Genomic DNA, 15,792 nt, shown 5'->3' with positions numbered 1-15,792 from the left:
TTTTCTTTTATGGTGCTGCCTTTACCTGGAATTTGGATTCAAGGTTCCATTTCCCTCCGAATGTGACTGCGAAAAATATCTGACTTTGTGTGTTATATAAAACAAGAATGATCTCTTCCTTGAGGTCACTTGTAAATTCTCTGAGTACTTGGATTTTTTTCTGGGGGGGGGGGAGCGGGGGGGGGGTGAAGGGAGGAGACATCTGTGGACAATAATAAATACTTAGCCAGTCATTCAAGTCACAGAAGGAAAGGAGAAAGAAAGAGAGGTTGAAAAAGTTCAATTCAGTTCAATTCAGTTACTCAGTCGTGTCCGACTCTTTGCGACCCCATGAATCGCAGCACACCAGTCCTCCCTGTTCATCACCATCTCCCAGAGTTCACTCAGACTCATGTCCATTGAGTCCGTGATGCCATCCAGCCATCTCATCCTTGGTCGTCCCCTTCTCCTCCTGCCCCCAATCCCTCCCAGCATCAGAGTCTTTTCCAATGAGTCAACTCTTCACATGAGGTGGCCAAAGTAGGTTGAAAAAAATACCTGAGAAATATGGCCTAAAATTTATCAATTTTGGTGAAAGATATAAACCTGTAGACTCAAGAGACTGAGTGAATAAGCAAAATAAACTCCAAAACTCCACATCAAGAACATCATAATCAAACATTCAAAAACTAAGAGCAAGGAAAATAATCTAGAGTGCAGAGAGAAATTTTGCATTACCTATACAAGAAAATTTGAATGATGACAGATTTCCTGCACATGGAGGCCATAAAGAAATGGCACAACATTTTTCAAGTTCTGAAAGAAAGAACTGTCACCTCAGAATTATGTATTCAGTGAAAATATCCTTCAGTAAGAATGGTGAAATAATGGTATTCTCAAATGAAGAAAAGCAAAGAGAATTTATTGTCAGCAGACCTACTGGAGAAGGAAATGACAACCCACTCCAGTATTCTGGCCTGGAGAATCTGGACAGAGGAGTCTGGCAGGCAATAGTCCATAGGGTTGCAAAGAGCTGGACATGACTGAAGCAACAGAGCACACAGTACACAGACCTACTTTGAAAAAATGGCTAGGGAAACTCTTAAAGAAGGAAATAATAAGAGAAGGAAACTACTAGCACTAGGGGGCTTCCCAGTTAGCTCAGTGGCAAGAAAATCTGCCTGCAATCCATGAAACTGAGGTTCAATCCCTGGGTGGGGAGATCCCCTGGAGAAGGAAATGGCAACCCACTCCAGCATTCTTGCCTGGGAAATCCCAAGGACAGAAGAGCTTGGCAGGCATGGAGTCACAAAAGAGTTGGACACAAATTGGCAACCACACAACAAAACTACTCATCAGCATTAGGGGGAAAAAAAGCAATACCAAGAGCAAATATATGGATAGATATAACATATGATTTTTCACCTTTTTTTTTTTTTTTTTTTTATTAAATTTTAAAATCTTTAATTCTTACATGTGTTCCCAAACATGAAACCCCCTCCCACCTCCCTCCCCATAACATCTCTGTGGGTGATCCCCATGCACCAGCCCCAATCATGCTGTATCCTGCGTCAGACATAGACTGGCGATTCAATTCTTACATGATAGTATACATGATAGAATGCCATTCTCCCAAATCATCCCGCCCTCTCCCTCTCTCTCTGAGTCCAAAAGTCCGTTATACACAGCTGTGTCTTTTTTCCTGTCTTGCATACAGGGTCGTCATTGCCATCTTTCTAAATTCCATATATATGTGTTAGTATACTGTATTGGTGTTTTTCTTTCTGGCTTACTTCACTCTGTATAATCGGCTCCAGTTTCATCCATCTCATCAGAACTGATTCAAATGAATTCTTTTTAATGGCTGAGTAATACTCCATCGTGTATATGTACCAAAGCTTCCTTATCCATTCATCTGCTGATGGACATCTAGGTTGTTTCCATGTCCTGGCTATTATAAACAGTGCTGCGATGAACATTGGGGTACATGTGTCTCTTTCAATTCTGGTTTCCTCGGTGTGTATACCCAGCAGTGGGATTGCTGGGTCATAAGGTAGTTCTATTTGCAATTTTTTAAGGAATCTCCACACTGTTCTCCATAGTGGCTGTACTAGTTTGCATTCCCACCAACAGTGTAGGAGGGTTCCCTTTTCTCCACACCCTCTCCAGCATTTGTTGCTTGCAGATTTTTGGATCGCAGCCATTCTGACTGGTGTGAAGTGGTACCTCATTGTGGTTTTGATTTGCATTTCTCTGATAATGAGTGATGTTGAGCATCTTTTCATGTGTTTGTTAGCCATCCGTATGTCTTCTTTGGAGAAATGTCTATTTAGTTCTTTGGCCCATTTTTTGATTGGGTCGTTTATTTTTCTGGAATTGAGCTGCATAAGTTGCTTGTATATTTTTGAGATTAGTTGTTTGTCAGTTGCTTCATTTGCTATTATTTTCTCCCATTCAGAAGGCTGTCTTTTCACCTTGCTTATAGTTTCCTTTGTTGTGCAGAAGCTTTTAATTTTAATTAGATCCCATTTGTTTATTTTTGCTTTTATTTCCAGAATTCTGGGAGGTGGATCATAGAGGATCCTGCTGTGATTTATGTCTGAGAGTGTTTTGCCTATATTCTCCTCTAGGAGTTTTATAGTTTCTGGTCTTACATTTAGATCTTTAATCCATTTTGAGTTTATTTTTGTGTGCGGTGTTAGAAAGTGATCTAGTTTCATTCTTTTACAAGTGGTTGACCAGTTTTCCCAGCACCACTTGTTAAAGAGATTGTCTTTACTCCATTGTATATTCTTGCCTCCTTTGTCAAAGATAAGGTGTCCATATGTGTGTGGATTTATCTCTGGGCTTTCTATTTTGTTCCATTGATCTATATGTCTGTCTTTGTGCCAGTACCATACTGTTTTGATGACTGTGGCTTTGTAGTAGAGCCTGAAGTCAGGCAAGTTGATTCCTCCAGTTCCATTCTTCTTTCTGAAGATTGCTTTGGCTATTCGAGGTTTTTTGTATTTCCATACAAATCTTGAAATTATTTGTTCTAGTTCTGTGAAAAATATGGCTGGTAGCTTGATAGGGATTGCGTTGAATTTGTAAATTGCTTTGGGTAGTATACTCATTTTCACTATATTGATTCTTCCAATCCATGAACATGGTATATTTCTCCATCTATTAGTGTCCTCTTTGATTTCTTTCATCAGTGTTTTATAGTTTTCTATATATAGGTCTTTAGTTTCTTTGGGTAGATATATTCCTAAGTATTTTATTCTTTTTGTTGCAATGGTGAATGGAATTGTTTCCTTAATTTCTTTTTCTACTTTCTCATTATTAGTGTATAGGAATGCAAGGGATTTCTGTGTGTTGATTTTATATCCTGCAACTTTACTATATTCATTGATGAGCTCTAGTAATTTTCTGGTGGAGTCTTTAGGGTTTTCCATGTAGAGGATCATGTCATCTGCAAACAGTGAGAGTTTTACTTCTTCTTTTCCAATTTGGATTCCTTTTATTTCTTTTTCTGCTCTGATTGCTGTGGCCAAAACTTCCAGAACTATGTTGAATAGTAGCGGTGAAAGTGGACACCCTTGTCTTGTTCCTGACTTTAGGGGAAATGCTTTCAATTTTTCACCATTAAGGATAATGTTTGCTGTGGGTTTGTCATATATAGCTTTTATTATGTTGAGGTATGTTCCTTCTATTCCTGCTTTCTGGAGAGTTTTTATCATAAATGTATGTTGAATTTTGTCAAAGGCCTTCTCTGCATCTATTGAGATAATCATATGGTTTTTATTTTTCAATTTGTTAATGTGGTGAATTACATTGATTGATTTGCGGATATTGAAGAATCCTTGCATCCCTGGGATAAAGCCCACTTGGTCATGGTGTATGATCTTTTTAATATGTTGTTGGATTCTGATTGCTAGAATTTTGTTGAGGATTTTTGCATCTATGTTCATCAGTGATATTGGCCTGTAGTTTTCTTTTTTTGTGACATCTTTGTCAGGTTTTGGTATTAGGGTGATGGTGGCCTCATAGAATGAGTTTGGAAGTTTACCTTCCTCTGCAATTTTCTGGAAGAGTTTGAGTAGGATAGGTGTTAGCTCTTCTCGAAATTTTTGGTAGAATTCAGCTGTGAAGCCGTCTGGACCTGGGCTTTTGTTTGCTGGAAGATTTCTGATTACAGTTTCAATTTCCGTGCTGGTGATGGGTCTGTTAAGATTTTCTATTTCTTCCTGGTTCAGTTTTGGAAAATTGTACTTTTCTAAGAATTTGTCCATTTCTTCCACATTGTCCATTTTATTGGCATACAACTGCTGATAGTAGTCTCTTATGATCCTTTGTATTTCTGTGTCGTCTGTTGTGATCTCTCCATTTTCATTTCTAATTTTATTGATTTGATTTTTCTCTCTTTGCTTCTTGATGAGTCTGGCTAGTGGTTTGTCAATTTTATTTATCCTTTCAAAGAACCAGCTTTTGGCCTTGTTGATTTTTGCTATGGTCTCTTTTGTTTCTTTAGCATTTATTTCTGCCCTAATTTTTAAGATTTCTTTCCTTCTACTAACTCTGGGGTTCTCCAATTCTTCCTTTTCTAGTTGCTTTAGTTGTAGAGTTAGGTTATTTATTTGACTTTTTTCTTGTTTCTTGAGGTATGCCTGTATTGCTATGAACTTTCCTCTTAGCACTGCTTTTATAGTGTCCCACAGGTTTTGGGTTGTTGTGTTTTCATTTTCATTAGTTTCTATGCATATTTTGATTTCTTTTTTGATTTCTTCTGTGATTTGTTGGTTATTCAGAAGTGTGTTGTTCAACCTCCATATGTTGGAATTTTTAGTAGTTTTTCTCCTGTAATTGAGATCTAATCTTAATGCATTATGGTCAGAAAAGATGCTTGGAATGATTTCGATCTTTTTGAATTTATCAAGTTTAGATTTATGGCCCAGGATGTGATCTATCCTGGAGAAGGTTCCATGAGCACTTGAAAAAAAGGTGAAATTCATTGTTTTGGGGTGAAATGTCCTATAGATATCAATTAGGTCTAATTGATCTAATGTATCATTTAAAGTTTGCGTTTCTTTGTTAATTTTCTGTTTAGTTGATCTGTCCATAGGTGTGAGTGGGGTATTAAAGTCTCCCACTATTATTGTGTTATTGTTGATTTCCCCTTTCATACTTGTTAGCATTTGTCTTACATATTGCGGTGCTCCTATATTGGGTGCATATATATTTATAATTGTTATATCTTCTTCTTGGATTGATCCTTTGATCATTATGTAGTGGCCTTCTTTGTCTCTTTTCACAGCCTTTGTTTTAAAGTCTATTTTATCAGATATGAGTATTGCCACTCCTGCTTTCTTTTGGTCTCTATTTGCGTGGTATAGCTTATTCCAGCCCTTCACTTTCAGTCTATATGTGTCCCTTGTTTTGAGGTGGGTCTCTTGTAAGCAACATATAGAGGGGTCTTGTTTTTGTATCCATTCGGCCAGTCTTTGCCTTTTGGTTGGGGCGTTCAACCCATTTACGTTTAAGGTAATTATTGATAAGTATGATCCCGTTACCATTTACTTTATTGTTTTGGGTTCGGGTTTATACACCCTTTTCAGTTTCCTGTCTAGAGAATATCCTTTAGAATTTGTTGGAGAGCTGGTTTGGTGGTGCTGAATTCTCTCAGCTTTTGCTTGTCTGTAAAGCTTTTGATTTCTCCTTCGTATTTGAATGAGATCCTTGCTGGGTACAGTAATCTGGGCTGTAGGTTATTGTCTTTCATCACTTTAAGTATGTCTTGCCATTCCCTCCTGGCCTGAAGAGTTTCTATTGAAAGATCAGCTGTTATCCTTATGGGAATCCCCTTGTGTGTTATTTGTTGTTTTTCCCTTGCTGCTTTTAATATTTGTTCTTTGTGTTTGACCTTTGTTAATTTAATTAATATGTGTCTTGGGGTGTTTCGCCTTGGGTTTATCCTATTTGGAACTCTCTGTGTTTCTTGGACTTGGGTGATTATTTCCTTCCCCATTTTAGGGAAGTTTTCAACTATTATCTCCTCAAGGATTTTCTCATGATCTTTCTTTCTGTCTTCTTCTTCTGGGACTCCTATAATTCGAATGTTGGAGCGTTTCATATTGTCCTGGAGGTCTCTGAGATTGTCCTCGTTTCTTTTAATTCGTATTTCTTGTTTCCTCTCTGATTCATTTATTTCTACCATTCTATCTTCTATTTCACTAATCCTATCTTCTGCCTCCGTTATTCTACTATTTGTTGCCTCCAGAGTGTTTCTGATCTCATTTATTGCATTATTCATTATATTTTGACTCTTTTTTATTTCTTCTAGGTCCTTGTTAAACCTTTCTTGCATCTTCTCAATCCTTGTCTCTAGGCTATTTATCTGTGATTCCATTTTGATTTCAAGATTTTGGATCATTTTCACTATCAATATTCGGAATTCCTTCTCAGGTAGATTCCCTACTTCTTCCTCTTTTGTTTGGTTTGGTGGGCAACTCTCCTGTTCCTTTACCTGCTGAGTATTCCTCTGTCTCTTCATCTTGGTTATATTGCTGCGTTTGGGGTGGTCTTTTTATATTCTGGTGATTTGTGGAGTTCTCTTTATTATGGAGCTTCCTCACTGTGGGTGGGGTTCTATCAGTGGCTTGTCAAGGTTTCCTGGTTAGGGAGGCTTATCTTGGAGTTCCGGTGGGTGGAGCTGGGTTTCTTCTCTCTGTTTTTGAAGACAATGGTCTGCTTTTCTGGTTGCCTGCTGTCCTCTGCCAGCCTACAGAGGTTGTTTTGTGGAGTTTGCTCAGCTTTGAAAATCGTGACTGGGTTTTAAATTGTGTGGTTGCAGCTTCAAATAATCAATAACTGAGCAGGTTAAAATCCTTCTTTCCCAAGGAAGCCTTGCTGCCAAACACAGAACATCAACTACGGTGATGGTGTTGCTTTTCTTCTTTTAAATAATTTGTGTCAATTTCTCCTCTCTTCTCGGTGCAGCTTCCACAGCTATGACTGGGGAGCTGGCATGCCTTGGGCCCTTCTAGGGTTCCTCTTCTGGGGAGGGAGACTAGGCTGAGACACTTCCAATTATCCTCTCAAACGGGCATCACAGCCACCCAGAGAGCTTCCTTCTCCTCCCTCGATTTTTCACCTCTTGATATGATTGTATTGATAATTAAAATTATAACATTGTCATATAGTTTCCAATGTAACATTAAGACAATTGTATCATGTAATAACTGTAAATTGAAAGTAACTTTTTAAATTGTAAAAAAAATATTTTTTTAATTAAAAAAGCTATATCATGAAGGCAAGAGAGGAAGTGAATGCATGGATGATTAGGTATTTATAATTCTATTTGAAGTGGTAAAATGTTGATACTAAGTTCAGTTCAGTCGCTGAGTTATGTCCGACCCTTTGCGACCCCATGAACCACAGCACGCCAGGCCTCCCTGTCCATCACCAACTCTTGGAGTCCACCCAAACCCATGTCCATTGAGTCGGTGATGCCATCCAACCATCTCATCCTGTGTCATCCCGTTCTCCTCCTGCCCTCAATCTTTTCCAGTGTTAGGGTCTCTTCACATCAGGTGGCCAAAGTACTGGAGTTTCAGCTTCAACATCAGCCCTACCAATGAACAACCAGGACTGATCTCCTTTAGAATGGACTGGTTGGATCTCCTTGCAGTCCAAGGGACTCTCAAGCATCTTCTCCAACACCACAGTTCAAAAGAATCAATTCTTCAGCACTCAGCTTTCTTCACAGTCCAACTCTCACATCCATACATGACCACTTATCTCTTCTTGGTATTCTTTGGAACTCTGCATTTAAATGGGTATATCTTTGCTCTTCACTTCCCTTCTTTTCATAGCTATTTGTAAGGCCTCCTCAGACAGCCATGTTGCTTTTTTGCATTTCTTTTTCTTGGGGATGGTCTTGATTTCTGTCTCCTGTACAATGTCATGAACTTCCGTCCATAGTTCATCAGGCACTCAGTCTATCAGATCTAGTCCCATAAATCTATTTCTCACTTCCACTGTATAGTCATAAGGGATTTGATTTAGGTCATACCTGAATGGTCTAGTGGTTTTCCCTACTTTCTTCAATTTAAATCTGAATTTGGCAATAAGGAGCTCATGATCTGAGCCATAGTCAGCTCCTGGTCTTGTTTTTGCTGACTGTATAGAGCTTCTCCATCTTTGGCTGCAAAGAATATAATCAATCTGATTTCAGTTTGACCATCTGCTGATGTCCATATGTAGAGTCTTCTCTTGTGTTGTTGGAAGAGGGTTTTTGTTATGACCAGTGTGTTCTCTTGGCAGAACTCTATTAGCCTTTGCCCTGCTTTATTCCGTATTCCAAGGCCAAATTTGCCTGTTACTCCAGGTGTTTGTTGACTTCCTACTTTTGCATTCCAGTCCCCTATAATGAAAGGACATCTCTTTTGAGTGTTAGTTCTAGAAGGTCTTGTAGGTCTTCATAGAAGTGTTCAACTTCAGCTTCTTCAGCATTACTGGTCAGGGCATAGACTTGGATTACCGTGATATTGAATGGTTTGCCTTGGAAATGAACAGAGATCATTCTGTCATTTTTGAGACTGCATCCAAGTACTGCATTTCAGACTCTTTTGTTGACTATGATGGCTACTCTATTTCTTCTAGGGATTCCTGCCCTCAGTAGTAGATATAATGGTCTGCTGCTGCTGCTAAGTTGCTTCAGTTGTGTCCAATTCTGTGTGACCCCATAGATGGCAGTGCACCAGGCTCCTCCATCCCTGGGATTCTCCAGGCAAGAACACTGGAGTGGGTTGCCATTTCCTTCTCCAATGCATGAAAGTGAAAAGTGAAAGTGAAGTCACTCAGTCATGTCTGACTATTAGTGACCCCATGGACTGCAGCCCACCAGGCTCCTCCCTCCATGGGATTTTCAAGACAAGAGTACTGGAGTGGGGTGCCATTGTCATGAGTTAAATTCACCCATTTCAGTCCATCTTAGTTCGCTGATTTCTAGAATGTCGACCTTCACTCATGTCATCTCCTGTTTGACCACTTCCAATTTGCCTTGATTCATGGACCTAACATTCCAGGTTCCTATGCAATATTGCTCTTTACAGCATTGAACCTTGCTTCTATCACCAGTCCCATCCACAACTGGGTGTTGTTTTTGTTTTGGCTGCATCCCTTCATTCTTTCTGGAGTTATTTCTCCACTGATCTCCAGTAGCATATTGGATACCTACTGACCTGAGGAGTTTATCTTTCAGTGTCCTATCTTTTTGCCTTTTCATATTGTTCATGGGGTTCTCAAGGCAAGAATACTGAAGGCAGAAGCAAGGCGGTTGCAATGGAGCAGAAGCGTGGCCAAAAGGAGCTACTCCAAGTCCAAGGTCAGGGGTGGTGGTCAAGAGGAGCTACCCCATATCCAAGGTAAGGAGCAGCGGCTGTGCTTTGCTGGAGCAACCGTGGAGACACCCTACGTCCAAGGTAAGAGAAACCCAAGTAAGATGGTAGGCAATGAGAGAGGGCATCAGAGGGCAAACAGACTGAAACCACAATCACAGACAACTAGCCAATCTGATCACATGGACTACAGCCTTGTCTAACTCAATAAAACTAAGCCATGCCATGTGGGGCCACCCAAGACAGACAGGTCATGGTGGAGAGGTCTGATGGAATGTGGTCCACTGGAGAAGGGAATGGCAAACCACTTCAGTATTCTTGCTTTGAGAACCCCATGAACAGAATGTTGATACTAGCAGACTGCAAAAAAGCTATACATATATATTATTATTCCTGAAGCAACCATTAAAATAACTATAGAGATACACTAGAAGAACAATAGTGAAAAAACAAAACCTATGGGTAAATTAGCATAGAAGTGTTTAAAAGTTCAGGGATCCCACATAAAGATAAGAGAATATAAAAAAACAGGAAAGTAAAACAGAAGCAATCAAAAAGTTAAATGGTGGGTTTAAATCATTGTGTCAGAAAATTTATTAAAAGTGAATCTTCTAAAGATACCAAGTGGTGGAGTGGAGGTATCAAAATTCAACCATATGCTATCTATAAGAAACTCATTTCAAATATAATTACAGCAGTAGATTAATGATAAATAGCAGGGAAAAACATACAAAATGAAAGAAAGCTGAAGAGACTATATTAATATGAGACAAAATAATCTTTGGAGCACAGAAAATTAACAGAGACAAAAACATTACATAATGATAAGCAAGTTAATTCACTAAGAAGATACAATCTTAAATGTATATGCCTCAAAAAAAGAGAGCTGCAAAATGCCTGAAGCAAAAACAGAACAGAGAAATAGAAAAATTTAAATATATCGCTGGAGTCTTCAGAACCTCTCTTTCAGTAACTGAACCACTAGGCAGCATGTCAGCATGACTGCAGAAAAATGGGATACTTTCACCTAATGAGAAGAAAGGTTTACAGACACCCCCCCCCAACATGAACAGATATACATTATTCTCAACTGCTCATGGAACATTCAAGAATACAGATGTATTAATTTAAAAAGATACATGCACCCAATGTTCTTAGCAGCCAATAGCCAAGATATGGAAGCAACTTAAGTGTCCATTGACAGATGAGTAGACAAAGAAAATGTGGTATATATATAAAAAGAATGAAATTTTGCCATTTGCAACAACATGAAAGGACCTGGAGGGTCTTATGCTAAGTGGAATAAGTCAGCCAGACAAAGACAATATTGTGTATTATTACTTATACGTGAAATCTAAAAAATAAAATGAATGAATATAACGACTCACAAGTTTAGAGAACAAATGAGTGGCTGTCACTAGGGAGAGGGAAGGGAGGAGGTGCAAAACAACATTAGGGGGTTAAGAATTACAAACTACTACGTGTAAAATGAATGAGCCGCAATAATATATTGCACAGCATAGGAAAAATAGACATATTTGATAATAACTTTAAATGGAGTATACACTATAAAGTTTTGAATCACTGTGTTATACACCTGAACTAATATAATACTGCAAATCAACTATACTTCAGTTAAAAAAAAAAACCAGATATATTAGTTTAAAATATCTCACATGCTAATAAAGTAATGCTCAAAATTCTCCAAGCCAGGCTTCAGCAAAACGTGAACCCTGAACTTCCAGACATTCAAGCTGGTTTTAGAAAAAGCAGAGGAACCAGAGATCAAATGGCCAACATCTGCTGGATCATGGAAAAAGCAAGAGAGTTCCAGAAAGACATCTATTTCTGCTTTATTGTCTATGCCAAAGCCTTTGACTGTGTGGATCACAATAAACTGTGGAAAATTCTGAGAGAGATGGGAATACCAGACCACCTGACCTGCCTCTTGAGAAATATGTGTGCAGGTCAGGAAGCAACAGTTAGAACTGGACATGGAACAACAGACTGGTTCCAAATAGGAAAAGGAGGACGTCAAGGCTGTATATTGTCACCCTGCTTATTTAATTTATATGCAGAGTATCTCATGAGAAACGCTGGACTGGAAGAAACACAAGCTGGAATCAAGATTGCTGGGAGAAATATCAATAACCTCAGGCATGCAGATGACGCCACCCTTATGGCAGAAAGCGAAGAGGAACTAAAAAGCCTCTTGATGAAAGTGAAAGAGGAGAGTGAAAAAGTTGGCTTAAAGCTCAACATTCAGAAAACAAAGATCATGGCATCCAGTCCCATCACTTCATGGGAAATAGATGGGGAAACAGTGGAAACAGTGTCAGACTTTATTTTGGGGGGCTCCAAAATTACTGCAGATGGTGACTGCAGCCATAAAATTAAAAGACACTTACTCCTTGGAAGAAAATTTATGACCAACCTAGATAGCATATTCAAAAGCAGAGACATTACTTTGCTGACTAGGGTCTGTCTAGTCAAGGCTATGGTTTTTCCTGTAGTCATGTATGGATGTGAGAGTTGGACTGTGAAGAAGGCTGAGCGCTGAAGAATTGATGCTTTTGAACTGTGGTGTTGGAGAAGACTCTTGAGAGTCCCTTGGACTTCAAGAAGATCCAACCAGTCCATTCTAAAGGAGATCAGCCCTGGGATTTCTTTGGAAGGAATGATGCTAAAGCTGAAACTCCAGTACTTTGGCCACCTCATGCGAAGAGTTGACTCATTGGAAAAGACTTTGATGCTGGAAGGGATTGGGGGCAGGAGGAGAAGGGGAAGACAGAGGATGAGATGGCTGGAAGGCATCACTGACTCGATGGACGTGAGTCTGAGTGAACTCTGGGAGTTGGTGATGGACAGGGAGGCCTGGCATGCTGCGATTCATGGGGTCGCAGAGAGTCGGACATGACTGAGCGACTGAACTGAACTGATATACATACATGGGCTTCCCTGCTGGCTCAATGGCAAAGAATCTGCCTGCTAATGCAGGAGACGTGGCTTTGATTCCTGGGTCAGAAATATCCCCTGTAGAAGAAAACGGCAACCCACTCTAGTATTCCTGCCTGGAAAATCCCATGGCCAGAGCAGTCTAGCAGTCTACAGTCCATGGGTCATGAAGAGTCAGACATGACAGCAACTGGGGATGCACGCATATATATAAGCACACATATATAATATGCATTCTATGTGTAGTATTACAGAATACAGTTGACACTTGAGCAACATGGGTTTCAACTGCATGGGTTCTTTATATGTGGATTTTTTTTATAATAAATAATAATGTCCTATGTAATCCCAGGTTAGTTGAATCAGCAACTGCAGAATCACAGATACAGAGGGGTGACTAAAAAGTTATACATGGATTTTCAAATGTGCATAGGGTTGACACCCCTAACTGCTGTGTTGTTCAAGAATCAACTGTGTGTTTGTGTGTATACATTACAGGTATGAGAAATTGACTCACACAATCATGCAATTATATAGGCTGGAGAAGTCCCATATCTGCCTTCTGTCAGTTGGGGGCTCAGGAAAACTGGTGGCCTAATTCAGTCTTAGTCTGAAAGCTTGAGAATCAGGACCAGCAAGGATACGAAGGGTCAACACTTCAACTCAAGCAATTAGGTGTGAAAGATTAAATTCTTTTTCCTTCCACCTACATCTTTTGTTCAGGCTCTTAACAGACTGAATGATGCCCACCACCATGGAGGTCAAATCAATTTACTGAATCCACCAATCTAAATGCTAATTTCATCCATAAACATTTTCACAGACACAACTAGAAATAATATAAACCAAATATCTGGTCATCTCATGATCCAGTCAAGTTGACGCATAAAATTAACTTTTATTTTTTGTAAATTATTTATTTTAATTGGAGACTAATTACAATATTGTAGTGGTTTTTGCCATACATTCACGTGAATCAGCCATGAGCTGTACATGTGTCTCCCATCCTGAACCTCCCTCCCCATTCCACCCCTCAGGGTCATCCCAGTGCACCGGTCCTGAGTGCCCTGTCTCATGAATCGAACCAGGACTGGCGATCTATTTCACATATGGTAATATACATGTTTCAATGCTATTCTCTCAAATTATCCCACCCTCGCCTTCTCCCACAGAGTCCAAAAGTCTATTCTTTACCTCTGTGTCTCTTTCGCTGTCTCACATATAGGGTCATCGTTACCCTCTTTCTAAATTCCATATATATGCGTTAATATACTATATTAGTGTTTTTCTTTTTTACTTACTTCACTCTGTATAATTGGTTCCAGTTTCATCCACCTCATTAGAACTGATTCAAATGTATTCTTTTTAATAGCTGAGTAATATTCCATAGTATACATACCACAGATTTCTTATCCATTCATCTGCTGATGGACATCTAGGTTGCTTCCATGTCCTAGCTATTGTAAACAGTGCTACAATGAACATTGGGGTACACATGTCTCTTTCAATTCTGGTTTCCTGGTGTGTATGCCCAACAGTGGGATTGCTGGGTTGTATGGCAGTTCTATTTCCAGTTTTTTAAGAAATCTCCACACTGTTCTCCATACTGGCTGTACTAGTTTGCATTCCCACCAACAGTGTAAGAGGGTTCCCTTTTCTCCACACCCTCTCCAGCATTTATTGTTTGTAGACTTTTTGATAACAGCCATTCTGACCAGTGTGAGATGGTACCTCATTGTGGTTTTGATCTGCATTTCTCTGATAATGAGTGATGTTGAGCAGCTTTTCATGTGTTTGTTAGCCATCTATATGTCTTCTTTGGAGAACTGTCTGTTTAGTTCTTTGGCCCATTTTTTGATTGGGTAGTTTATTTTTCTGGAACTGAGCTGCATGCGCTACTTGTATATTTTTGAGATTAATTCTTTGTCAGTTGCTTCATTTGCTATTATTTTCTCCCATTCTGAACACTGCCTTTTCACTTTGCTTATAGTTTCCTTCGTTGTGCAAAGTCTTTTAAGTTTAATTAGGTCCCATTTGTTTATTCTTGCTTTTATTTCCATTACTCTGGAAGGTGGGTCATAGAGGATCCTGCTGTGATTTATGTCAGACAGTGTTTTGCCAATGTTTTCCTCTAGGATTTATATAGTTTCTGGCCTTACGTTTAGATCTTTAATCCATTTTGAGTTTATCTTTGTAGGAAGTGTGTGATTGACCAGCTTAACCAGCACTACTTGTTAAAGAGATTGTCTTTTCTCCATTGTATATTCTTGCCTCCTTTGTTAAAGATAAGGTGTCCATAGGTGCGTGGATTTATCTCTGGGCTTTCTATTTTGTTCCATTGATCTATATTTCTGTCTTTGTGCCAGTACCATACTGTCTTGATGACAGTAGCTTTGTAGTATAGTCTGAAGTTAGGCAGGTTAATTCCTTCAGTTCCATCCTTCTTTCTTAAGATTGCTTTGGCTGTTCAAGGTTTTCTGTATTTCCATACAAACTGTGAAATTATTTGTTCTAGTCCTCTGAAAAATACCATGGGTAGCTTGATAGGGATTTCATTAAATCTATAGATTGCTTTTGGTAGTATATTGACTCTTCTAATCCATGAGCATGGTCTATTTCTCCATCTATTCATGTCATCTTTGATTTCTTTCATTGGTGTTTTATAGTTTTCTATATATAGGTCTTTTGTTTCTTTAGGTAGATATATTCCTAAGTATTTTATTCTTTTCGTTGGAATGGTGAATGGAATTGTTTCCTTAATTTCTCTTTCGGTTTTCCCATTGTTAGTGTATAGGCATGCAAGGGATTTCTGTGTGTTAATTTTATATCCTGCAACTTTACTATATTTATTGATTAGCTTTAGTAATTTTCTGGTGGTGTCTTTAGGGTTTTCTATGTAGAGGATCATGTCATCTGCAAATGCTGAGAGTTTTACTTCTTCTTTCCCAATCTGGATTCCTTTTATTTCTTTTTCTTCTCTGATTGCTGTGTCTAAAACTTCCAAAACTATGTTGAATAATAGTGGTGGGAGTGGGCACCCATGTCTTGTTTCTGACTTTAGGGGAAATGCTTTCAATTTTTCACCATTGAGGATAATATTTGCTGTGGGGTTATCATATATGGCTTTTATTATGTTGAGGTATATTCCTTCTATGCCTTCTTTCTGGAGGGTTTTTTTTTTTTAATCATAAATGGATGTTGAATTTTCTCCGAGGCTTCCTCTGCATCTATTGAGATAATCATATGGTTTTTATCTTCCAATTTGTTAATGCGGTGTATCACATTGATTGATTTGCAAATATTGAAGAATCCTTGCATCCCTGGGATAAAGCCCACTTGGTCATGATATATGATGTTTTTAATATGTTGTTGGGTTCTGTTTGCTAGAATTTTGTTGAGGATTTTTGCATCTATGTTCATCGGTGATATTGGCCTGTAGTTATTACCATAGATCATGTATTTGAAGAGAAGTAAAATT

Source organism: Capricornis sumatraensis, chromosome 16, assembly GCF_032405125.1.
Source record: "Capricornis sumatraensis isolate serow.1 chromosome 16, serow.2, whole genome shotgun sequence".
NCBI lineage: Eukaryota > Metazoa > Chordata > Mammalia > Artiodactyla > Bovidae > Capricornis > Capricornis sumatraensis.
The sequence above is the reverse complement of the archived record's forward strand: the minus strand, read 5'-3'. Positions refer to the sequence as shown.